Source organism: Myodes glareolus, chromosome 6 (assembly GCF_982192425.1).
Source record: "Myodes glareolus chromosome 6, mMyoGla1.1, whole genome shotgun sequence".
Lineage (NCBI taxonomy): Eukaryota > Metazoa > Chordata > Mammalia > Rodentia > Cricetidae > Myodes > Myodes glareolus.
The window spans coordinates 112,425,471-112,450,086 of record NC_142031.1 but is presented as its reverse complement, the minus strand read 5'-3'; the positions used below and the strand labels follow the sequence as shown (position 1 = coordinate 112,450,086).

Below are 24,616 nucleotides of genomic sequence, written 5' to 3'. Positions count from 1 at the left end.
GTGTAAGTTTTAAGAGGAGGAAAAGGGGAAGTCTGTGTTAGGGTGGGCTAGGATATAGTGGGATATTTTGACTGGGTATGTTAATTCGGTAAAGCAATCGGGGCTTTTGATTGCTGGACTTTGGTACTCATCCTCAGCCTGGCATAGGAAAGTATCCAAATAAAGGAAAGAGCCTTCATGGTTTCGCTTCAGGAATGTAATCTAATGGTTTTTAGCGAGGCAGAGAAAATGGGGAAGAAAGGCCAGACCTGTCAGAGGCACGTGCTCCAGTGGGCTAAGTGTCCCTTTGCTCTTAACTGCTAGGGCATCTCCCCAGCCTCCAAGTTTTCCATTTGACCCTTGAGGAATCCATAAAGCCATAGATCCCATACAAGTGGGAGGAGCTAAGTACTGGGACTCATCCACCAGCTACAGTCTCGCTGAAGGCAGGGGTGGTATCCAATTCTGCTCCAGGGTCTCTGTCCTTCTAAGGTATGAGACTGTCACACAAACCCTTGGAAGAGTGCATACAAGAAACTTTTTTTGTCCACTTTTTAAAGGGTTTCCCTTTATCACTAGTGCGTGTGTGGGGATGGAGAACAAGCCAAGAGAGCCATGGGGAGCCATCCAGGGAGCTGCATTCTCTACGGTTTCTGCTTCAGTTTTCGCCCTGACTTCCCTCAGTGATGGAGTTTGACCTTGGAGTTCTGAGAGGAAATAAATACTTCTCTTGCCCTGCTACTTTTGGTTATGGTGTTTTATCATGGCAACAGAAAGCCTGAGACAGATGCTATATGCCATTTATCACATTGCCTGTAGGAAAGAAGCCAATTAAATCTGAGTTATATTATTAGCTATTTATCCCATTAAGTATCACTAACAAAGTTATTTTGAAGTTTACATGATTGACTTTAAAGTTCCAATGGAGAAATAAATCTGCATTTATAGTTAGGAAATTCCTTAATGTTTAATGAAGAAAGGACTAATCCTTCCAAATATTAAAATGCCATAAATCCTCTATCATTAAGCTCATGGCACCAGCGCATCAAGAAACAGGCCAGTGGGAAAAATAGGAAATCCAGACTGCTTCTAACATTAAAAAAAAAAACCATGCAAACTCACTGTTGTTATTGGACCAGTGCACATGGAACTTGAATATATGGTACATGTAATATCCTTCGTCACTCAAGACAAGCTATACTTCAAAATTAAACTGAGACAATTGGTGTGGTAGTTTGGGTGAGAATGGCCCCAATAGGCTCACGTATTTGAATGCTTGTTCCACAGTTAGTGGGACAGTTTGGAAAGAATTACGAGAGCCCTGTTGGAGGAGGCGTGTCACTGGGGGTAGACTTTGAAGTTTCTAAAGCCCACACCATTCCCAGTTAACACTCTCTGTTTCATGATTGTTGTCTCAAGATGTAAGCTCTCAGCTGGGTGGTGCTGGCACATGCCTTTAATCCCAGCACTCGGGAGGCAGAGGCAGGTGGATCTTTGTGAGTTCAAGGCTGTGAGTTCGAGGCCAGCCTGATCTACAGAGAGTTCCAGGACAGCCAAGGCTACACAGAGAAACTCTGTCTCAAATAATAATAGTAATAATAAAATAAAAATAAAAAATAATAAAAAAGTTGTAAGCTCTCAGCTACTGCTCCAGCACCATGCCTGTTGTCATTGTCCCTGATCTGATGGCCATGGATGCCCTCTCTGAAACTGTAACCAGGCCTCCAAATAAATGCTTTCTTTTAGAAGTCGCCTTAGTCCTGATGTTTAGCCACAGCAATAGAAAAGCAACTAAGACAATTTTAGGTAATTGCCTGGAAAAATATAAATGAGTTCATGCCTTGCTGCTTTCACAAGAATAAACAAAATTCCTAAAAACTGCAAGAAGAAACAGAGGTGCCATACCAGCATGCGTGTGGGAGGAGCTTTCTGTGCTTCAAGCTCCAGATGGCAATGGAGAGATTGACAAATTCAACCTCGGAAAAACTGAAGCAAACTTCTTGCAAGCTAAAGCCAAGAGAAAATATTTACAACATGCATCAGAAATAGAACACTAATGGCTTTGTAAAGAACTCAAGGCCAAAGGAGTCAGCGAAGATCTCAAAGCCTGTTGGATGATGGAAGAAGTCTGTAATCCCAGCATGCTGGAAGCAGGAAGAAAGGGGCCGTTATGAATTTGAGGCTGGTTGATTGACATAGGGAGGTCCAGGACAACTGAAAGAAGGAGTTAGGTGGGGAACAAATAGAGAGGGGAGGGAGATGGCAGAGAGAGAAAGATGCTCCACTTCTCACATCATAGAGATATAGGCTGGGGTGTAGCTCAGGGGCAGAGCACTTGCCTAGCATGTGTGAGGCCCTGGGTACCATCCCACTCCTTCAAAATCAATAACTAATATAATATAAATGAAAATTACACAGAAATGGAATGAAGCTAGACAAAACTCTCTGGGAGGCTGTATGGAGCCAGCATCAATTCAAACTTCAACTGTGGAAAGCAAATGGTACAAAGCCTATGGAAGAAAAGTTTACAACATAGAGCAAAATAATATTTGTATTTAACCTTTGACAAAGATCTAAATTTCTACATATTTATCAAAAGAAGCATTGAGATATGTGCATAATCATTGCTTTGTTATTGGCAATAGAAAAATATTCTTATTTGATGCCCCAAATAAGAAATTGGTCATGTCAATTATCACACATGTGCACACACAGCTGTCAGTGAAGATGAGATGTGTACATTGCAGTTGAGTAATATTCAGAGAATATTAAGCAAAGCACATGGGATGTAAATTGTATGCCACCCTTCTCCCAAACATAAGAGGGTGGTTTGTTTGTTTTTCATTTTCTTTTTTTCCAAAAAGAAACATACAAAGTATGTCTAAATATGGATGTGAATAGATCGAGGAAGCCACCTTGAATATGCTCTCATTGTAAGGATTAAAATGAAAAATTAGTACTAGAGAAAGTATTAAGGGAAGCCAAGCTTGACACACACCTTTAATTCCAGCACTCAGAACGCAGAGGCAGGTGGATCTCTGTGAGTTCGAGGCCAGCCTGGTCTACAGAGTGAGATCCAGGACAGACAGGGTTGTTACACAGAGAAACCCTGTTTCAACAAATGAGAGAGAGAGAGAGAGAGAGAGAGAGAGAGAGAGAGAGAGAGAGAGAGAGAATGTATTAAGGGGCTGGAGAGAAGGCTCAGGGTAAAGAGCACTTGCTGCTCTTACATAAGATGAGTTAGCCTCGCAGCAGCCACAGTTTACGATCACCTGCAACTCCAGTTCCAGAAGATGCTACGCCCTCTTCTGGTCCATGGCACTGCACACACATGGTGCACATACAGACAAGCGCGCGCGCGCACACACACACACACACATATAAAAATAAAATAAAATAGAATGCATTAAAATACATCTAAGCCATGCATGGTGGTAGATGTCTATACTCCCAGTGTTCAGGAGGCTGAGGTAGGAGGGCTATGGGTTCAAGGCCAGTGTGGGGTATATAAAGAGTCCTAGTCCAGCTTTGGCTACATAAAAACCCTGTCTTTAAAAGAAAAAAATCTACACATTTAACAACAACAGAAAATTCATGAGTCCATAATGACACTAAACAAATACAGATGGGGTGGGGAGCGAATAGGAAGTTCCATGGAGAAGAAAGCCAATTAATGAATATAGATAAGAGGATGAAGGCTAGAAATAGAAAATCACCATTTGAGAGTCACCACGGGAACAACTGAGTCAAGCAGAAATCATCAGCAGATGCGAACACAGTGGGTACGGACAGCTGGGTGACAGGATGCAAGGAAGCAGAGCAGCCGTCACCACCACTGAAGAAGCCACCATAGCCTCGCCAAGGAAGAGACAAGCAGATGCCAGGTGATCCCGATGTGACATGCCAATCTCCTCCAAAAGAAAACAAAACCAAAAACAAAACAACATAAGCCCGAATATGACGAAGAAACAATACAGCAAGTTGTTTGTACGTGCTGGAAAAGTGAGGTACACTCTGGGAAAGGTTTGCCTAGACTTCTAAAAATATCAATGTCAAGAGAGACAGGGAAAAAAAAAAAAAACCCAAACCAAACCAAAAGACTGTTAAGTGAAAGCCGAGAGACCTACTGGCTAAAGTCAGGAGATTATCCTTGATTGGATTCCAGGTCTGGAGAATAATAGCTTCCCCAGGGACATCTCAGGAAATCTGAACTTCGGTAATGGTATCAGATTAACTGTCATTCCCAGCATGGATAATTACATCGTTCTGACGGCAGCAAATGCCCTTGTGAGTAGCACGTGTATTATGAAGTGATTGGTGTGAGCTTTGGTTTTTTTTGGATTTTTTTGTTTTGTTTTGGTTTTGGTGTTTTGAGACAGGATTTCATGTAACTCAGGGTGACCTCAAACTCATTATGTAGCTGGGGATGGTCTTGAACTCTTCCTGATTCTGCTTCTGCTCCCCCCTCCTCCAAATGCTAGGATTACAGGTATGTGCCACTCTGCCTGGCGTAGTGTGAAATATAAGATAGTTTCACTTATCTTTCAGGTAAGCAAGAGAAACAAAGGGGATGAAGTAAATGTGGCAAAGGACTGGGGAGGAAGGCAAAATGTTTCAAATTAAAAACAAAGACAGGGGCTAGAGAAACGGCTCAGTGGTTAAGGGCACTAACTGCTCTTCCGTAGGTCCTAGGTAGTTCAATTCCGAGCACCCACATGGCAGCCAACAACTGCCTGTAATTCCAAGATCTGACACCCTTACACAGTCATACATGCATGCAAAACACCAATGTACATAAAATAAAAATATTGTTTTTTTAAAAAGTGAAGACCACCAGGCAGTGGTGGCGCACACCTTTAATCCCAGCACTCAGGAGACAGAGGCAGGAGGACCTCTGTGAGTTCGAGGTCAGTTTGGTCTACAAGAGCTAGTTCCAGGACAGGCTCCAAAGCTACAGAGAAACCCTGTATCCAAAAAACAAACAAAACCATAAATAAATAAATAAATAATTTTGAAATGAGTTTCTGGGTCCTTCTGGGTTATTTTTGTTTTGATTTGGTTTTTAGTTTTTTGGTTTTAGGTTTTTGCTTTTTGGATTTTTGGGGGGTTTGGGATTTTTTTGTTTTTTAAATTCAATCAGAAGATTGCTATGTGTAGGTATAAAGATAAATATTGCATTTGCACAGTGGATTCAGCTCGAATACATATCTTTGCCACTGTCAACTTACTGAGCCCTCAGAATAATTAGGAAGTAGCCGAGTTGGTGATTCCAGTGCTGCAGATGGGACAGTTAATAACTACCCAACAGGGTGGCCTCATGGCAGAAGCACAAGAACACATTGCTCTCCTGGACGCACAAAAACCAGCTTTAATTTAAAAGCAAAACAGTACAAAGGGTTCTCACGTTGGGATGACTTGCAAACTATTGGATTCCATCAACCTCAAAGGCCCACTGGTTAACAAATACTGTACTAGTTCATACTGGGTAGAAAGTGGAATGCAACTTTTGTTTCCGTTTATTTTATGTTTTATGTTTTTCCCCAAAGAGGTCTTTATATTTACTTTCCCTAAGTTCAAGATAATTCTGTTTGCAACACTTGTCTTTAAATGTGTTCAAGCTAAGCTGAATATTTGATAGTCCATGGCATAGATAGAACTTGGAACAGCCCAAAGCCTTTTTTATAAAGGAAACTGGAGCGCCCCCTGCAGGCACCTCCTGCTCACTGCTGACGCAACGTGGACCGCTCTTCCAGAGGCTTCCCAGTGTGCCATTTATGGGCACACCCAAGGTGAGCGAAACCAGATGGGGTCTCAGAACTTACTCCAAGGCGACTATGGAGAGTCTGGACACGCTATCAGCCTGCTATGATCCTCCTGGCTGCCCTCCTCATCCACAAGGACGGTCTTTAGCAACTCTGTTCTTTAGGATACATGACAAAGGATTCAACTCAAACAGGGCCTACTTGTCTTTTCTCAAAAGATAAAAAGAAAAAGAAAAAGAAAAAGAAAATGTGGAATCGGGACAAAGAAACTCTACTTCTACCGAGAATGGACTCATGAATGAAAGATGTAATGTATAATGTGGAGAGGCAGAAGAGGCCATCTTTTCCCATCACGGGCTCAAGAAACATAAGGTAGGGATCAATGCAAGAAGAATGAAGCACACACAAAGAGGTTCATCTGGTCGGTGGGTGAATCCAGTCCTTACCAGTCTACTGCCTTCCCTGCTGTGGCCCACCCGAGGCCGAGGCAAGGATTCAAGTATGAATATGGAGTGTGAAATGTCGGTGAGTTGTTGACACAAATAGGAAGGGAGGAGGAAAGAACCGAAAGGGGAGGAGATGGGAAACCCAGTGGGTGGTGGGGGGAAGCAATGCCCCTGAAAGCACTCTGGTACTGTAGGACTTCCCGCTGTCTATTAGAGGTAGGACCACGTCTTAGCAGAGGCATAGAGCTCAGATCTCCACACTCAAGTGGAAAATACAACCACGGGTAAAATGACCCGCCCGCATCTTTGGCAGATTCTGGACTTAAAAATTCAAATCCTGTGTACTCTGTACCTACGTATTACCATTTAATATGGAGTGTCTTCACTGAGCTACACAAAAGAAAAATTTTAAATGTTACTATGAAAACATGATTTACAAAACTTTCCCACTGACCTATTACTTAATTTATTTCATAGTAAATTCTTCCCCTTAAAAGCATTGCTATTAAAGGATATCAACTGGCTAGGCGATTATAGATGTAGACAGGTTGTTCGGGTAGCTGATCAAATAGAATTTGGAAGTGGTTTTTATTCTAAGATAAAACATGTACTGAGGCCAGACATGTACATCAAAGTCCTCCTAGCAGGAGGTACCACAGTTCAGCACACCATCTGTTCAAATCCTTTTCAACAGTGGCTTTTGCAGCTCACTGGCTCTGCAGTCTTGGTGTGTGAGAGCCAAAGTTACATGTTAAGTTATAATTACTATTCTTTAGAGATCCAAAAAGCAAAAATCCCTCTGACCTGTACACCCCTTGCCCAAGGACCGATAGGTCCTGAAATGCTGGAGGCTATTATTTATGGGCGATAGCATGCCACATTTTCCCTCCCCGAAACAGGTTTGTTTGACCTATCTGCACTGATATGCTTGATCACCTATGGGCAAGAGGTTCACAGGCAGGAAATACATCAGGATATACACTCGCCCCAATTGCATGTAGGTTGGAGGTACATCAAAATGTGTGCTTGCTCCCGATTGGACCTGATGGGAAATGCAATGAATTGTGGGTTTTCCTTCTTAAGCCACTGCAAACTGTGGCTCAGAGTCATTTTCCAGGAACGTGGGTATGGACCTGGCCAGTACTTAGTTAAAGCCTGCTTCAAATTTGGCTTTAAACTGCGGTAGTGGTCTTATTCTTGATCAATGGGATTAGCAGGTGATATATAGCAGATACCTGTGAGTGTTAGCCCTTATTACTAGTCAACCAGTGTGTAGAACTACACACTATCACTGCTGATTTCAGGCCAAGGCTTTTAAGTAGATGGGACATACACGGGAGTGTCTTTTGGGGTATACTAAGCTGTACCAGGCCCTGGAGACACAACAGCTGAAGTCTGAGCACCAGCTCAGGTTAGGATGCCAGGAGAAGTAAAAGTTCCACTGAAGGGTTAAACTCCAGCAAGGAAAAGTGGAAAACAGGCCAAGGAGGTAGTTTAATAGAGTGCTTACCTTACAAGCATAAGGACCTCATTCTCCAAACCCACCTTTAAAAAACAAAAATAAACAAGAACAGAAGAACCTGCTCTCCATCTAGCAGACATCCGATTGCCTCTGCAGGGGCGTCTTTCTCAAAGAGAAGAAAGGATTACCTCTTAAATAACCAAGAAGGTTATAAGCAAACAAAAAGGAGGAAGATTGGATTCCTTTTAGCTTGCTTGTTTTACTTTTTTTTAAAAAAATAAAATATTTATTTGTTTATTATGTATACAGTATTCTTTCTGCAGTCCAGAAGAGGGCACCAGGCCTCATTACAGATGGTTGTGAGCCACCATGTGGTTGCTGGGAAGTGAACGCAGGACCTTTGGAAGAGCAGGCAATGCTCTTAACCGCTGCTGAGCCATCTTTCCAGCCCTGTTTTACTTTTTTAAATTACCAAAAAATAAGGGCTTTCACTATGACATTTTCACACCTCTGTGTCTTTATGGTTTGTTCTAAGTCACCTCCTCCCAATTGCCTTGCTCCATGCCTACTGTGTCCCTGTGGTGGTTTAAATGAGAATGTCCCCATAAGCTCAGTGATTTGAACCCTTGGTCCCCAGTTGGCAGCATATTTTTGTGTGACGGTTATGAGCATACCTGGTCTTGCTGGAGAAAGTCAGTGTGGGTGGTATTTGGGAGCTTATAGCTTGCTTTTCTTCCAATTCACTCCCTTCCTCTGCTTCTTGCTTGCAGTTGAAGAGGTGACCTCTAAGCTCCCTACTGTGGCTTCCACACCTGCTGCTTGCTGCCATGCCTCACCACCAGAATGGCCTCTTCTCCCTCTAGACTGGAAGCCAAAATAAACTCTTTCTCTCACAAGTTGTTTTTGGCCGTGGTATTTCAACACAGCTACAGAAAAGTAACTGGCAGCTCCCCACAACTCCTGCTGCTTCCTTTCTTCCCTGAAAAGCTCCCTCTTTTCGCTGTCACTGTGCAGGTGTTCCGTTATCCTCTCCCCCACCTTCCCTTATGACACTGGTTCTCAACCTGTGGGCCGCGATCCCATCGGGTCGAACATCGGATATTCTGCATGTCAGACACTTACATTACGATTCACAAGAGTATCGAAATTATAGTTATAAAGTAGCAATGGAATAGTTTTATGATCATCACATGAGGAACTGTATGAAAGGGTCGCAGCATTAGGAAGCTTGAGAACCACTGCCCTAAGATCTCTTCCCCACCTCACAAGGCCCCTTTCCTCGTTTCATGAACTACAGACGCACACCACATATATTCCAGGTTCGTGTGAGAACAAACAGGGTTGTCTTTCTGACTGTGGCTTATTTTACTTAGCATAATGTGAGGGGGTCTCTGAGGGTGTCAGGCAGAGAAGCAAACAGTGAAGAGATGAGAACTCTGTTCAGATTAACTCCAGCATCCTGGATCAAGACTTCTAAATAGTGTCTGATATCAGGCACTTTATTCCCAGTATATTTAAGCACAGTATAATCTGGTGAAAAATTTTCTCCTGCTGCCAGCGCAGCCTGGATAGCCAAGACTGGCGGGGGAGGGGGGAGGGGTGCCGGGATTGAGACACGGAGGCTTCTTTTCAGGTGGAAGAACAGCAACCTTTATTTTGCCCAGCAACCTTTTATACCTCTACTCATTCTGTGGAGACCCACCGGCCAGAAAGAACACAAACATCTTTGTCAATTACATACCACAAGGAAGTTCCCCTGTCAGGGGGAGTGAGGGCAGCTGTATCCCAACAATTTTCCAGTGTAATACAATCCCTGGTGCACAAGGAAGCATAATTACATGAGAACTCAACTCAGGGTACATGCCATTTCTTCCAAGAAGATGGAGTCTAGAGATAAGCTACCTGTACAGCTTAACAGCCTAGGGGAGGCTCTGGCTGGTCTCTCTCAGTCATACGGATAGTGTAGACTTCTTAGCCCACAGGATCTTCTGGAGCCTGGCAGGCCCTATGCTAAACAGCAAAAGGCATATACGACCCTCAGCGACCATGGAGGACCCTGAGGTGCCAACCAAGTAAGTTCTCTGTCTTTTTTTTTTTTTTTTATCAACAACTCAAGTAAAATTTTATCATTCTTAAAGATAAGCTGAGAGATTTTGTCAGTTTAAAAAGACAACATCACCAAACAAATTTCAGCAAGATACAAATACAAGTTATTAAGGTGTGTACCTGCAAGTTATAAAGGTATGAGGACAAATACAAGTTAACCAAATTTCTCTCTCACGCTGCCTTCCATAGTCTTAAAATACTTTTCATTGTGCAAAAACATCTGTCACAATCATTCTGACGTAAATATGCTACTATTTATACAATGTGTATGTCTAAAACTTCTGTTTTCATAAATCCAAAGAATTCTTGTGAGTTCCAGGGAGCCGAATTTAAGGCTCCACCTTAAACAGGTCAGATATACCTCTCTCAATTCCCTGGTCCTAATTTTTTTTTTTCCTAAACTTTGTCCTCTGTTTTGCCAGTACCTTAAACAGGTGTAAGAGACACCAGACAATTCAATACCACAAACACCAGACAGGAGCAAAGAGACCAGCTACGCCAGGATGTGACCAGCACCCAGCTTTCTCAGGTTTCTCCTCAAGATGATGCCCACAAATAAGTAGAAAACAGTCTTGAGAATCTGCCATCCTAACTCCTTTAACCTGTTGTGCCTAACCTCCTGCCTTTTTATTATAAAAAAGAGATGGGAATGTAATGGTCTATCCTGTCCCTTTAAGAGACAAGCCCCATACACTAGGGAGGCAGAAGCAGAGGCAGGTGGATCTTTGTGAGTTCAAGGCCAGCCTGGTTTACAAGAGTGAGTTCCAGGACAGACTCCAAAGCTACAGAGAAACTCTGTCTCGAAAAACCAAAATAAAATAAAATAAAATAAAATAAAATAAAATAAAATAAAGGAGAGACAAGCCCCACCCATTCCTTCCCCTGTCCACTGAGGCAAACAGATCTTCCTTCTGCTTCCAATCTGAGTCCCTTCCTTTCAGTCTCTCTTCCAAAGAGGTAGCTGTTACCATGGCTTCTCTCCTCTCCCCCCTCCTCCGTCTCTCTCTCTCTCTCTCTCTCTCTCTCTCTCTCTCTCTCTCTCTCTCTCTTTCTTCTTCTTCTTCTTCTTCTTCTTCTTCTTCTTCTTCTTCTTCTTCTTCTTCTTCTCCTCCTCCTCCTCCTCCTCCTCCTCCTCCTCCTCCTCCTCCCCCTTCTCCCTTTCCCTTTCATAACCCACTAAATAAATATCCAACCTCATTCTGCATGGTGTGTGACTATCACATCTCTGTCTCTCATCTGCCATGCAGCTCCCTGCCTGGGACTCGTGTCCCACAAGCCCCTCTGGAATGGCACCATTTTATTTTTACCATAACACTGCCTATCTAGCCTGCTATCCAATTTGTTAGTAGACGGCCGTGTGTGTCTCATTTTCTCAGCTGTTTATACAGCCTACTACTCTGGAGGCAGTCTCTTCTTTCTGGTGCTGTTTCTTTTGCTGTGCAGTGGCTTTCAGGAATTGTCAAGATCATTTCCTGTGGTTTTGGAGTCCTTTTCAGACAATCATCATTTATGCCTTGGGTATATCTTAAAGTGTTCTCAGCTGCAAATTTTCAAGTCTTACATTAAGGTCTTTCTTTGATACATTTTGAATTGATTTTTGTTTGGGGTAAGAGATATGGATCTAGTTTCATTTCTCTACATGTGGATATTCAGTTTTCCTAGCATTATTTGTTTAAAAGGCTTTCTTTTCTCCAAAGTATGTTTTGAATAAATTTATTGAAACTTAGCATAATGCCTGAATGTCAACATTTATTCCTTTTGTTTACTATAAAATATGAGTTAGGGATAGCAAGTGGGGGCAGGAAATGAGAACACCGGGTTCTTGAAACTGCTTCCTGCTGACCTGGGGACTTCACATTTTGGGAGACCTGAAAAGGCTGGGGTGCTGGCCAAGTCCAGAAATGGCTGACTGTTTTGCTTCACTGTCCAGGTTCTGTGGGGCTGCCTGGTGCCATGTGGACCTGGCAGAGCGGAGGATAAAGTTAAGTTTAGGGGAAATTTTTTCTTGGGTCCTAGTATTGAGGGAGGGGAGCCCCCAAACCAAAGAACAGTGGAGAGGCTGAGGCTGTAGACTGACAGTACTTCGTAGAGGGGTGCATCTGACCTCTTCAAAGTGGATCTAAGCTGACTCCCTGGAGCTTATCTTTGAGTTTGTAAAAATGTAAGTTTTGGACACAATATCAACAGGGACACGGACAATTCTCCCACATCATACCACCTGCACTACAAAATGGTTCGCGAGCTGGGCAAGGGGCTGGAGATTGAAACACATGCACACACACACACACATACACACAGAGAGAGAGAGAGAGAGAGAGAGAGACAGAGACAGAGACAGAGACAGAGAGACACAGAGAGAGAGAGACAGAGACAGAGACACAGCTCATCCTTGAATTCCCCAAGAATGCCAACTTTATTGTGTTCCAGGGCAGCTTATATAGGCTCTCCTTGACTAATGGCCAGGCCCTAGCTCTCAGCTGCAAGCTCACCAGAAACCACTCCCCTGCCATCAGGAACGCCTGAGGGTCTCATGCTCAGAGCAGCTGCAAACACAGGAAAACAAGTTGTTTGCTCAGAGCAGCTGCAAAACAAGTTGTTTATAGGAAATTCCACAGTCCCCGATAAACTCCAGTAACCTCTTCTGGCCTCTGTGAGCATATGGTACAACTATATGCATAAATAAAAATAAATAAGCCTAAAAAAAGAAGATAGGTAGATGATAGAAAATAGACAGACATGCAAATGATAGGTAGGTAGATAGATAGATGGATAGATAGATAGATAGATAGATAGATAGATAGATAGATAGATAGATAGATAAAAGATAGATGTAGTGCTATGTGTGGTGCATACTTGTAATCCTATCCCTTAGGAAGCAGGAGCAGGAGAACCATGAGTTTGAGGTCAGCCTGGGCTGAAGAATAAGATCTTCTCTCAAAAGTGAAGAAAAAGAACAGAAAGAGGAAAAGTATAAAATAGGAAGCAATGGAGGAAAGGGTTTTTGGTTTTTGTTTTAAGTTGAGTAGCTAGGGTAGGTGACATTGGAGTGGTCATGGTAAATTTGTAAGGTATCACAGGCCAACAGCAGCAGGTCCCAGGGTTCAGCAGCAAACTCCAAAGATGATATAGATCAGGGAAGATTGATGTCTTAGTGGTCACTGTCCTGAGGGCAGCTCAGGCAGATGTGCACAAAGAGGACACGTGTCAATCGTTCCCACCCCTGCCATGAGTCTCTCCACCCTTACATGTTGCAACTTCCATCTGGAGAGACACAAAAGGGGGTCAGAAACCTCAAAGACTGAGCCTTCAACAGAACTAGACTGAACATTGACCTCAAAAGCCTATTTGAATTGTTGAATCTGAATAAATGTAAGTGAACCAGAATGCAAAGTCCCCTAGGCATCCTGTGACCCTGCCCAGCACAGTGCTGACTCACGGGTGAGTAAAACAGATCCACAGAAGGAAGGAAACACAGCATCCACAACGCTGCTGTCCAGCCTTCAGGCGGCACCACATGCCCAGGACCGGGGAAAGGATTGGCGATAACAAAGAGAAGCCAGTGAGCTGACCTGCCCTGCCTCTCCAACCCTCGCTCCCGTTGGCAGAAAGTCTGTCTCCCACAGGGTGTGAAGGACATGGGGAAGGGGAGGTTAGGAATCAAGCACACTGTGTCCTTCTCCAGAGAGAACGAAAAGATTACTCTGTTTTTCATACTGTTTTCCTCTATCTAAAAGTGTCATTTGGGAGAATTTGTGGCATTTTCAAATTTAATTATGCAGCACAAATTTAGAAAGGACCTAGTAGTGCATACACATGCATTTATTTCTCAGTATCATCTACCAGACTTTTCCTTTTGGGCTACCAACCAGCTCCCAAGTCATGACACAGAAACTTTTTATTAGATATGAATGCTTAGTCTTATCTTAGCTCTTATTTTAATCTGTTTCTCTTTACATTTTGCCTCAGGGCTTTTTACCTTTCTTTCTGTATGCCTTACTTTCCTGCTTCCCCCCAGTGTCTGGCTGGCTGGTGGCTGCCTGGTTTCTAGCCCCGGGTGTGTCCCTGTCTCCTCATTCTCTTCTCCTTTCTTCTCTACTCTTCCTTTGAGCCTAGATTTCTCCTCCTACTTATTCTCTCTACCCACAAACCTACCTATATTTCTCCTGCCTAGCTATTGGCCACTCAACTCTTTATTAGACCAATCAGGTGCCTTAGGCAGGCAAGGTAAAACAGATGCAACACATCTTTACATAATTAAACACACATCCTTACATCATTAAACAAATGTAACACATCTTTATATAGTTAAATATTCTATAACAGTATCAGTTGCAGTTAGTGACAGACATATGACATAATCCTAGCCATGAGATATAAATAGAACCACCAAATGAGACTCTGGGATGAGCAACTTATAGAAGAAAAGGCTGCATCACATGTAAAGATGTATTCCATGAAATGCAGATGAGCAGCTGTCTGTGGTCACGAGGGGTCCATCACAAGGGCTAAAACCACATTTTATGATAAACACAGTAAGAGACTGAAGAGATGGCTTGGGGTTAAAAGCTTTGACTGCTCCTCCATAGGACAGGAGTTTGGTCCCCAGCACCCATACAGCTTCACGCAACTGTCTGTAAACCCAGTTCCAGAGGATCTGATGTTCTCTTCTGGCATCCACAGCACCACATGTGTGTGGTCCACAGACATCCATGCAGGCAAAGTACCCGTATACATACAAATTCTTTGTTCTGAAATGCCACGTGAGGAAAATAAAATCACTGATCAATTAAGTCTCTGTCGTCAGATTTCCCCCTTCCTTTCTTATGTGTATGAAATATGCATATACAATATGCATGCTGGCATATTGTATTCATGTATGTACACATTTGTATGGAGGCCACAGGACAACCCTTAGGTGTCATACCTGCAAGACACACAAGCGTGCGGAGGACAACCCTCAGGGGCATCTGCTAGACAGAGTCACTCTTTGGCCTGGGGTGACTGGCAGCCTACTGCCATCTACTGCAGGAAGGACTCTCCCTTGCAGCCTCTGTGGGTCAGGTATCTGGCGATGGTAAACTCAGTGTCACCTCCCTGGCTTCCATAGAGCTGAACTCCTCACAGGCTCTACGACAGTTCCCTTCTTAGTTTGCTTAGGTGACTGTTGGCTGCGGACTTGAAGTGGGTCTCCCACAAGGCTGCTCGCATCATGGCTGCTGGCTTCTTCTGGGCAGGAGGGTAAGAGAGACAGTGAGATACAGTGCTTGCCTGAGTGGACAGTCTGTGACAGACGCTTTAGTCCTTTGTAGTCTACTTGATGATAGCACTTCACTTAAAGACCTCACTTATTGTATCTGTACTTCTACTTATTTATTTGTTTTAGCCCTGACTCTGCTGGAACTTGATTTGTAGACCAGGCTAGCCTTGAACTCAAAGATCCACCTGTCTGCCTCCCGAGTGCTGAGATTAAAGGTGTGTGTCACCATCCCCAGCTTGTATCTTTATTTATAGTATGATTTTAATATGTATTTATTTAGTAGAGATAAGATCTTGCTGTCCTAGATCCCTCAACACCCCTGCCTTGGCCTCTAGAGAGTGTTTGCATTACAGGTGTGTATCACCATACCAAGTTTAAGACTTCATTTAAATTTAAAATTTTAACTTTATTCATTTATTTTTGACAACAGGGTCTCATGTAGCCCAGGGTGGGTTCAAACTCACTAGCCAAGGCTGCCTTGAACATTTTTGTTTGTTTTTCAAAAGGGTTTCTCTGTGTAGCTCTGACTGTCCAGAGACCAGGCTGCCTCTTCTTCCGAGTGCTGAGATCAAAGGCGTGTACCAACACAGCCTGCCCCAAACTTATTTTAAAAGGTAAGGTTTTACTATGTAGACCAGGCTGGCCTTGAACTCACAGAGATCCACACTTCTCTGCCTCCTAAATTCCGGGATCAAATGAAAGGCGAGTGCCACCACACCTGGATGCCTTGAACTCTTGATTCTCCTACCACTACCTCTAAAGTATGAGGATTGCAGACCTGTGAGACCATGCCCAGCAAAAGTTTGCTTTTCAGAGTAATTTTGCTTTTATTTATTATTATTTTTCTAATCTGTATGCATAGGTACAGGGATCTGCTCAGTCCAGAAATGGGCATCAGATCCCCTGGAGCTGGAGTTAGCCGTGTCTGTGAGCAACTGGAGGAGGATGCTGGGAACTGAACTCGGGAGAGCAGAAAGTGCGCTTAACCATTGAGCCATGACCCTATCCCCTTGGAGCGATTTAAATTCCTAGTGAGATTTAGCAGAGCAGGGAGTTCTCCCCGTCAGTCCTCCGCACAGACAGCCCTCCATGCTCTCAGCAGCCCACACGAAAGAAGTGCATGTGTACACTCAGTGAACCAACACTGGGAGTTCTCTGTTCCGTGTGCTGTATGGATTGACAGGGACATAATGGCATGTGACCACTCTTATATGCAGAATAGTTACTGTGTGCTAAAAAGCACTGTTCTGTTCATCACTCCTCCCTCTGCTATCGAGTCTCCCCTTTTCTAAGTGCTCTGTTGTTTGATCACATAAAATGCAGCATTTTTAGACTGACTTCCTTCACTTAGTAATTTACTGAGCTTCAGCAACTTGATAGCTCATTTCTGCTCAATGCTAATAATATGCCATTGTCTGGACAGTTGATTTACCTACTAAAGGGCAGCTTGGTGACTCCCAGAGTCTGCAATGAAGAATAAAGCTGATATAAACATTTTTGCATAATTTTCTATGTGCATATACGTTTTTGGCTCCCTTGAGTAAATACCAAGGAGCAGAAATGCTGTGTCTCACTATGCAAGCGTGGTTAGTGTTGTTAGAAACTACCCGCTGTCTTCTGAATACCTCCATGTTGCTTTCCCACAAGCAATGAATGGGTCTCCTCATGCTCATACACATTTGAATCATCAGTTCTAGGTTCTAGCCATTCTGATAAGTGTGTGATGTCACAGTGTTGTTCCAATTTTCAGTCCCTGGATGGCTTATGATGCTTACCACACCAAGAGCATAAATAGCAGACAACTCTCTCAAGAGGTGTTGCTAGAAAAAGAAATAAATGGTGCATTAGTTGTGGCAGGATGTGGAGTTAAAATAGTGGGTTTTTTGGTTTGGTTGGTTTTAATTTTATTTTTCCATGACTGGAAAGATGGTTCAGCAGTTAAAAGAGTGTAGTGTTCTTAAGGGGACCTGAGTTTGGTTCTCAGCATGTTTCAGGTTCACAGCTGTCTTTAAGTCCAGCTCCAGGAAAACTAACACCCCCTTCTGGCCTCTTCAGGTACAGCATACACACAGAAACTCACACATAGACATGGTTTCCAGTCTGAATAAAGTCTGGGTTGTTCTTATCCACAACGGGGATCTGTGCATTGAATATGCAGCTTCATCTTATGTTACCCACATACCTCCTAGAGTACTGTGGACAACAAGGCTGGAGTGTGGAAGCTAAAAACCCAGGGAATTCTTTATGTGAACTCTCTGGTAGCCCTGCTGGGATCATAAGTGTGAGAGCATCACAGTCCAAGGTTTCCAGGGCACACACCTGTGCATCCTCCAGCTGCCCACGGCAGCCGTGCAGCTGACTTAGGCAGATGAAATCGCTCTGCTTCATCGAGAGCAGACATTCTCTTGGCTCACACACAAGCCTCCATCTGCTCAGAGCAGGCGAGCTGTCAGGGAAGAGACCTGCACGAGGCAAACTGCCCAATAACCCCAATTAAAAAAAAAGTGCCCAACTGGGGCAATCACTTAAGCCATAAATAACGCCTGCTGCTGCCTTCTGGTCTCACTCTGCATCGCAGCAGCACACTGAAATATGCACCAAACACAGACACAAGAGCCCATAAATGGGCTCATTAATCTAGAAAAGCAGATCCCCACATCTGTGTCTGCTGGTCCATTGAGGACATGAGAGTCTTAGCTCCTGGAGACAAAGATCAAGACATGGTAGGATCCAGCTCAGGCAGGAGAACTGGTCTTATTACTGCTCAGCTTGTGACCGGTGAACTGAGACTGGCCCATCCAGCCCCCACCCTCGTCTGGATCAGGGTTACAAGTACTTAGCACTGCCCTGGGCAGTGATGGGGAAGCGAGCAAGGCCTCAATACCTCCAAACTGATTGTGGATCTTCTCCAGGAAGGATGAGCTAGTGAATGTCGGCTGCTATAGCAGGAGAGAAGCCTGAATATTTATCCTGGGTTAAGTGCAGGATCATGGTTAATGAGGACCTCTGATTGCCTTTCAGCTAGCACTATCAAACGAAGCATGAAGGTTAAAATTCATACTTGTATTCCATTGACTGCTGCTTCAGCGGCTTTCCGAGGCCCCTGCTTCTGCCTTCCCCATAAAAGAGAACTTTTACCGGGTTCCTACACAGAGCGTAGCAGGTAGAATAGAGGATTGTGGACTACCTCAGTTTCCCCTTAACATTTATATCAACACGGGATCTTACTGATATTCCCCCCCCCCCCCGAAGGGATGAGTGAAATTTCCTGGTGCGAGTAGGAAGGAAACACGAAACACGTAACAAACCCACTTAGTTTATTAGAGGGGCCGTGAACAGGCCCGGAGAAGTCTGTGCAGAGAGAGAGCTGAAGATGGTGCCTTCAGCTTTTAAGGGCTGCCTAGTCGGTGCACATAGGGGGATGGCGTGGTTCTGCCATACGCAGATGACGGAGTTTAAGCACGCGCGCAAGGGCTTACTCAGCTGCGTCATATGTAGGTGATGCAACTATGCTGCGCGTGGGTCACGTGGGGTCCTTTAAGATTTCCTGGGGCCATTAGACACCTGGAACCCGGAAGTGTCAGCCACGTTGTGTGGCTGAATCCTTAAAATGAGGAAAGGCTAAACAAGAGCCCAGAGCATGATCTAGCTGAGTCTGGAGCTAGGGATAGATGCTTTCTGATAGTACTGTGTGCCTTAACAACGCACTTGGTGGCGTCCAACAGAAATGCCAGCTCAGTTCTGGCCACCAGAAGCTCCCCCACTCCCCCACCCCCCGCAAAATAAAAGGTGTCAGCAGAACCAAACTACCTCTAAACCCACTGAAAGGAATCCTTCCTGTGCCTTGCTAGCTTCTGGCTGCTGGCACAACTCCACCCTTTGCTGCCCTCACACTTTGCTGTGTTTCTGTCTTCCGGTCTTAGAGAGATTCCAGTTGCCTTTAGTTAAGGGGGCCCACCCCTGCCGAGTGGTGGCGCAGGTCCTTAATCCCAGCACTCAGGAGGCAGAGGCAGGCGGATCTCCTCTGACTTCCAACCCAGCGTGATCTACAGAGCGAATTCCAGGCCAGTCACGGCTACACAGAGAAACCTTGTCTGGAAAAACAATAAAAAAAGGTCCATCACAATGACCTCATCTTAACTTGATCACAAAGCTAAGGTTCTTTCCCAATAAGATCACATTCACTAGTACTGGAAGTTAACACTGCACATTTTCCGAGGGAGGGCACAGTTTGATCTCTATCACCCATGTCTGGCCTCAATGCTGTTGATTTTTCTGCAATACCAACTCCTTCTCTCGTCCAGAGTCACAGAAGTGCTCCGAGGGCAGTATGTTTTCAGATCTTGGCCAGCAATGGAAGTACACAGCCAGCAGTGAGATTTCCAGATGTGGGGTCTTCTGCTTGCATCAGCCCCTCTTCAAAGATATTCCACTCTCCTCTGCATGGTGTCAACGTCACAGTTTCCTAAACAGGAGCAAATTCTGTTACATAATTAAGTGTGGGTCTTTAAATGAAAATAAGGACAAAAGGGTGTGGCATAGTACTAAATCCAGCGTAGAACTTTAAGAAGCACGCCCTGGCGGAGAAGAATTTCCCTACACTCGGTGGCGCCAAGAACCTCCTCTCAGTCAGGGCTGTGAGTGGTTCTGGGTTGGGCGCAGGCTAGGACGCGCTGAGGCCACCAGGGGGCGCGCGAGGGCCCGGGAGTTAGTATAGGGCGGGAACCCGGGACAGGGCGGGAACCCCGGGACAGGGCGGGCTGGGCGGGCAGGGCGGGGCCCTGGGCCACTCTGGTTGGCTGCGACTCGTACTCACTATCCACCCCATTTTAAACTTGGTCCGGCCGGGCGTCTCCCTTTTTCCGCCGCGGCGTGCTCCTGGTAAGTAGTACCCGTCCTGCGGAACGCAAGATCCCGCCACGTGGCCTCGGGGATACCCATTGCGCTAGCTCCGCAGGCAGGTCCGGGCCCGGTGCGTGTCTCCCTCGGTGTAGGACTGGGGCTCGGCCTCGGCGCTGCTCGGATTTGTCTCCTCCGGGGTGGAGACGCAGAGTCAAGATCGTCCCCGGGTCCTTGGCACACTCGGGGCTCCCGCCCGCCCAGTAGTCTGGTGACGGGGACATCGCCTATTTTGGAAGCGAATGAGATCAGTGATCAAGAGTAGCAGGGATAATTCCAATGTTAGCAAGGAAAGGAGGTAATTTCACCCACGCAGCTGCGTTCTCGCCACAAGTGCCCTTCAAATGCCACTTTATACAGAGACTTTTTTAAAGGTTTGAGGGTGGCCTCTGAGAGCCGATGACTGCAAGCGAGTCAAGCAGGGCGCTCTGCGCACCCACAGTGGCAGGATTAGCCTGCGCTTTGTGCTGCTCAGCCTTCCTCTGACACAAACCCAGCCTGCCTGGGTTTTGTGTCCTGGGCAAAAATCTGAGCCGCTGGGTCCACACTTGTACAGGGTACTAGATACCTAAGTTCTGTGCTCTATGATGTAGAAACACTTTGTTTCCCGGGAGAGTTCCTAAGACCAGGCATAGGTGTCTTCTGAGCACCTGGGAGTCCTGCCTGCTCACTGCCGCTTTAACATTTATGAAGGTCTAAATTTAGACGTGAGTGAACGAAGGAAAGCATTGCTTGGGTTTTGTTTTTTAATTGGGATGTGAACTTTGTGCTTCTTGGGTTCTCATTCTGGCCCAGGGAGTCTTTCTGTTCTAGTACTGTAAGTGTTGGGACTTAGGGTACAGCAGTACAGAGTCCCTACGCCTCGTGAAACCTATTTCAGAGTGAAAACCTTCTGGGCTATTGTGAACAATGTCCAGTATTCCCTATCCAATTGTGATGGATTCAGTTGCAACGATGGCACAAAGGGAACAAAATAGACTCCCAGCTGTCAGAAATGTAAAGATCACAGCTTTGTACAGGAGTTTTGCTCAGAGGCAGGACTTAATGTCATCAAAGACAGCCCCAAAAAAGGTGGTTTGTGCCTGTGGTTTTCTTTCTAACGGGGTGGGGGTGGAGGGACACTATGGCCTGGGACTTGTACCATTGTTGATGCTTTTTTTTTTTTCTTGAACAGGTGCTGTGTGTAATGCCCAGGGTGTTAATGAGCACAAGGTATGAGTTAAATGAAACGATGTTGGGCACAATTCCAGGAACAGAATTGTTGGCCAAGGATGAGAACTCTAACCTGATTGGATATGCTGCTCTGATGGGTTGAAGGATTTACCTGAGGCCAACTTAATAGGAATTTAATGCAGTCACATCACCGCTATATACAGGGACAAGGGGACCCATTTAGTGAGGTGGTTTAGCAGTACCACACATGACCTTTGAGTTTGATTCCTGGGCCCTATGGGAGAGAGTTATCCGTGGACCTTCGTGTGTGTGCTATGGCACCTGTGTGCACACACAGAATAATAAATCGGGTGTTGGTAAATGAATACTTAAAGGGCAAGTTGAGTTAGGAAATGTACTGGATAGCACACTGAGGATTCTGTTTATGCAAGGCAGTTAACTGTCATCAGCAAGTTACTATAGTGTTGTTGGTCTAATTAATTATCTCTGGTATTTCTCCTGCAGCCCTGGTGCTTGAGATGAACAAGTACAACTTCGAGAAGAAAAGGTATGCAATTGTATTTAGAAACAAGGTTTTCGGTTTCTTTGGCCCCCTCATACTGAAACATTAATTGAGGCAGTCCCAATTGTAGATAGAAACATGTGAATGTTGTCCTATAGAATTCATTTCCGTTAGTTTACTGAGTCAGCGCTAGCCTGAAACTTGCCACAATATTAACACAAAAGATCTTTAAGTTTTTCTTTATAATTTTTTTTTGCCTGCATATACCATGTGCCTGCAGTGCCCATCGAGACCAGAAGAGGGCATCAGCTCCCCTGAAACTGGAGTGAAAGTTTGTGAGCTGCTATGTGGGTGCTGGGAATTGGAACTAGGTTCTCTAGAAGAGCAGCCAGCCAGGTCTTGGTCTTTTAACTGCTGAACCATCTCTAGCCCTAAACTTTAGCAGCTCGGGAGAGTGAGGTGTTTGGGATCCACTGGGTGTCTGGGCTCAGCACCTGCCACGTATGCTCTGTAGTATGTTCAAATGCCTTGTAGAGAAAAGCAAATTGGAATTTAAATTTTTTTTTAGAGAATCTCATGAGTCTCGAACATATATACATGGAGAACTTCACACTCTCGTCCAGTGTGAAGCTGTGGCACCCTCAGACATTACTGGGGTAAACTTGGCCTCTCGATGGCTCCTTTGGGTCTGGTGGGATGGGGTTGGGTGGTCATAATCTGTCCCTGTCTCAGCACATGCTAGCCCAGCTGCAGGCATATTCGGGAGACAACCTGGGCCCAGCTACTCTCCCATCCCTGGCGTCATGCTGCCGGCAGCACAGGAAGCACATGCCTCTTCTCAGGGAAGAGTGTTGTTACTATAGAGACAAGCCTGGCCCAGTGGAAGAGCGCATCAAAGGATTTCCTTGACTCCAGCACGGGAACCTGGCGGTGGGGCCCTGGGTCCTACCCCTTGGCCACTGGTCTCTGGTCTCACCATAAATATTCTTGCTTCTATGTTTTTTTTTTTCTCCAGGGAAATGGCGGTGAAATTACCTGACGGTGAGTAAATCAGATGTTCCTGACAGTTTGCTCAGGTCTGCCATCACCTGCCAGCTGACCTAGCCTGCTTTGAGCACCCGTCTCCAACCCTGCTCATTTAGAAAAGACGCCCCCTCACACACACAGACATCATGCAGTGTTGCAAAAGTAGCCCTGTAGTGTGTCCACGGCGCTGCCTGAACTTGACCTGAGCAGATAGCCCCTAGGAAATAGAAACGCCCCCCCCCCCCGACTTTTTCAGGAATTGTGAGGCCTGTTTCCCATTCCTCACACTGGCCCCTTCCAGGTGACATCATAATCACACCCTGATTACATCAGGCACAGACCCCTCCTGGGGGCCTGGCTGGGGCTTCTGTTTTGCCCATTAAAAGAAAAAAAATTACCCACAAAGGAAGAATCTGCTCTAAACCTTCAAAGGCCCTGGATAACTCACAGCTCTCCCCAGCCAAGATACTGTTCCCTGCAGCCCTGCAGTTGGTGCCCAATAAACTATTTCCTTGTCTGTGGAGTGGTCTTCTGTGGTTTCATTATGTCAGCTTCTAAGTTCCAGAAGGTTGGCTTTTTTTCTGCTGCCATGCGCCCACAAACACAGATTTAATGTGTATGACTGCCTGCATATATGCCTAGTACCTGCAGAGGGCGTTAGAGATTGTTAGCTGCCATGTGGGTACTGGGACCAAATCTGGGTTTCGAGCCATCTCTGCAGCCCCACTTTTGAGGGTCTTTAATACTACATTGTAGCAGGGTGGTGGTGGTGCACGCCTTTTAATCCCAGCATTCTCGGAGTTCCAGGACAGGCACCAAAGCAACCTTGTCCCGAAGAAGCAAAAAAGAAAAAATGCATTGTATTAAATAAGTTGGGCAAATATGTGTGTGTCCTGTGGTAGAGATAATTGCCATCTATATGAGAGTGCCACACCTATTTGGCCATGTAAGATGGTGGTTAGGCGTCTACTGACTTGTCAAAGGGAATCATTTAGGTTTTGGGTCATAAGGATTCAATTGTGAGGATATGAATGCCTCGTTACACAGTTTCCACCACATTCCTACAGTGACTTGGGATTGTTGTCAACAAATACTAAGCAGTACAGTAATTAGAAGAGGGAATGAAAGCCCAGCAAGAGGGCGGCAGGGAAATAAATCACGACATTCCATGCTGTCAGCTGGGGCCTGTTTGGCTCTGAGCTCCCTAGCAGCAAAGGGCCAGCTCTCAAAAATGGCTGTGACAAGGGAGCATCATTTTAAAACAAGAGGGGAGAAGCCATCTGCACTTAAGGCTTCCCAAGAGTGAGAGCATGCTTTTCCCTGTAATCTGGAGCACTGGCTAACTAAAGGAGGATCAAGAGAAAGTGGAAATGACTGGGTTTGGCCCCAGAGTGGGCAGGCAGGCTAAGGTTTGTAGGAAACATGGATCCGCTCATCTGGATGTCAGAAGCCAGGCTAACACAAGACAAACAAGCCATGGTGGGACTGAACAAGACCAGTCAGGGGTGTGCTTGAAGGGCTTTTTATTCTGTATTAAAAGATTGTGTTGGCAGGATTTACCTTGTATTTATAATCTGAAGACTCCTGGTTCCCTATTCTCTGATAGAATTGTGGTTTATCAGGGGTCATACAGCCAAGGTTAAACCGCCTTCTTATGATGCCCGCTGTAACTGCAAGGAGCCAAGAGTCCTCACCCTCCACCTCCATCCTCAGGACTGCATCTCTTTAGGAGACAGAGATCAAATTCAGAAATGTTTGGTGTGTGCCAGCTTGATTTTGTTTCTGGGAAGAGAATGAAGCATTAGTATTGAACAGGTCCCCTGGCCTGTTACCCATAATCTATAGCAGAGTAGCACCCACTCTATAGCTTATCAGCCTCCCTCGGAGGCCCTTGGGAAATCATAGTTTGGAACAACATGGTAGCTACCGTTGACATGTGACTTCAATACTTGAAATGTGTCCAGCATGTTTGGTGTGTGCTGTGTTGCAGAAATCAGATGGGAT

At 45.1% G+C, this 24,616-nt stretch overlaps 1 long non-coding RNA gene and 1 other non-coding gene across 2 annotated transcripts; both read left to right on the top strand.

Annotated features, from left to right (window-relative positions):
• The first annotated feature begins 19,781 nt into the window (after nucleotides 1-19,781).
• On the top strand, nucleotides 19,782-23,135 carry LOC148121948 (uncharacterized). Its single transcript, XR_015738193.1, has 4 exons — nucleotides 19,782-19,893; nucleotides 21,086-21,123; nucleotides 21,589-21,631; nucleotides 22,602-23,135. It is a non-coding gene; the product is annotated as an uncharacterized LOC148121948 (long non-coding RNA).
• Nucleotides 21,174-21,244, top strand: LOC125404502 (small nucleolar RNA SNORD93). The gene has a single exon (XR_007233300.1). It is a non-coding gene; the product is annotated as a small nucleolar RNA SNORD93 (small nucleolar RNA).
• Nucleotides 23,136-24,616: the final 1,481 nt, after the last annotated feature.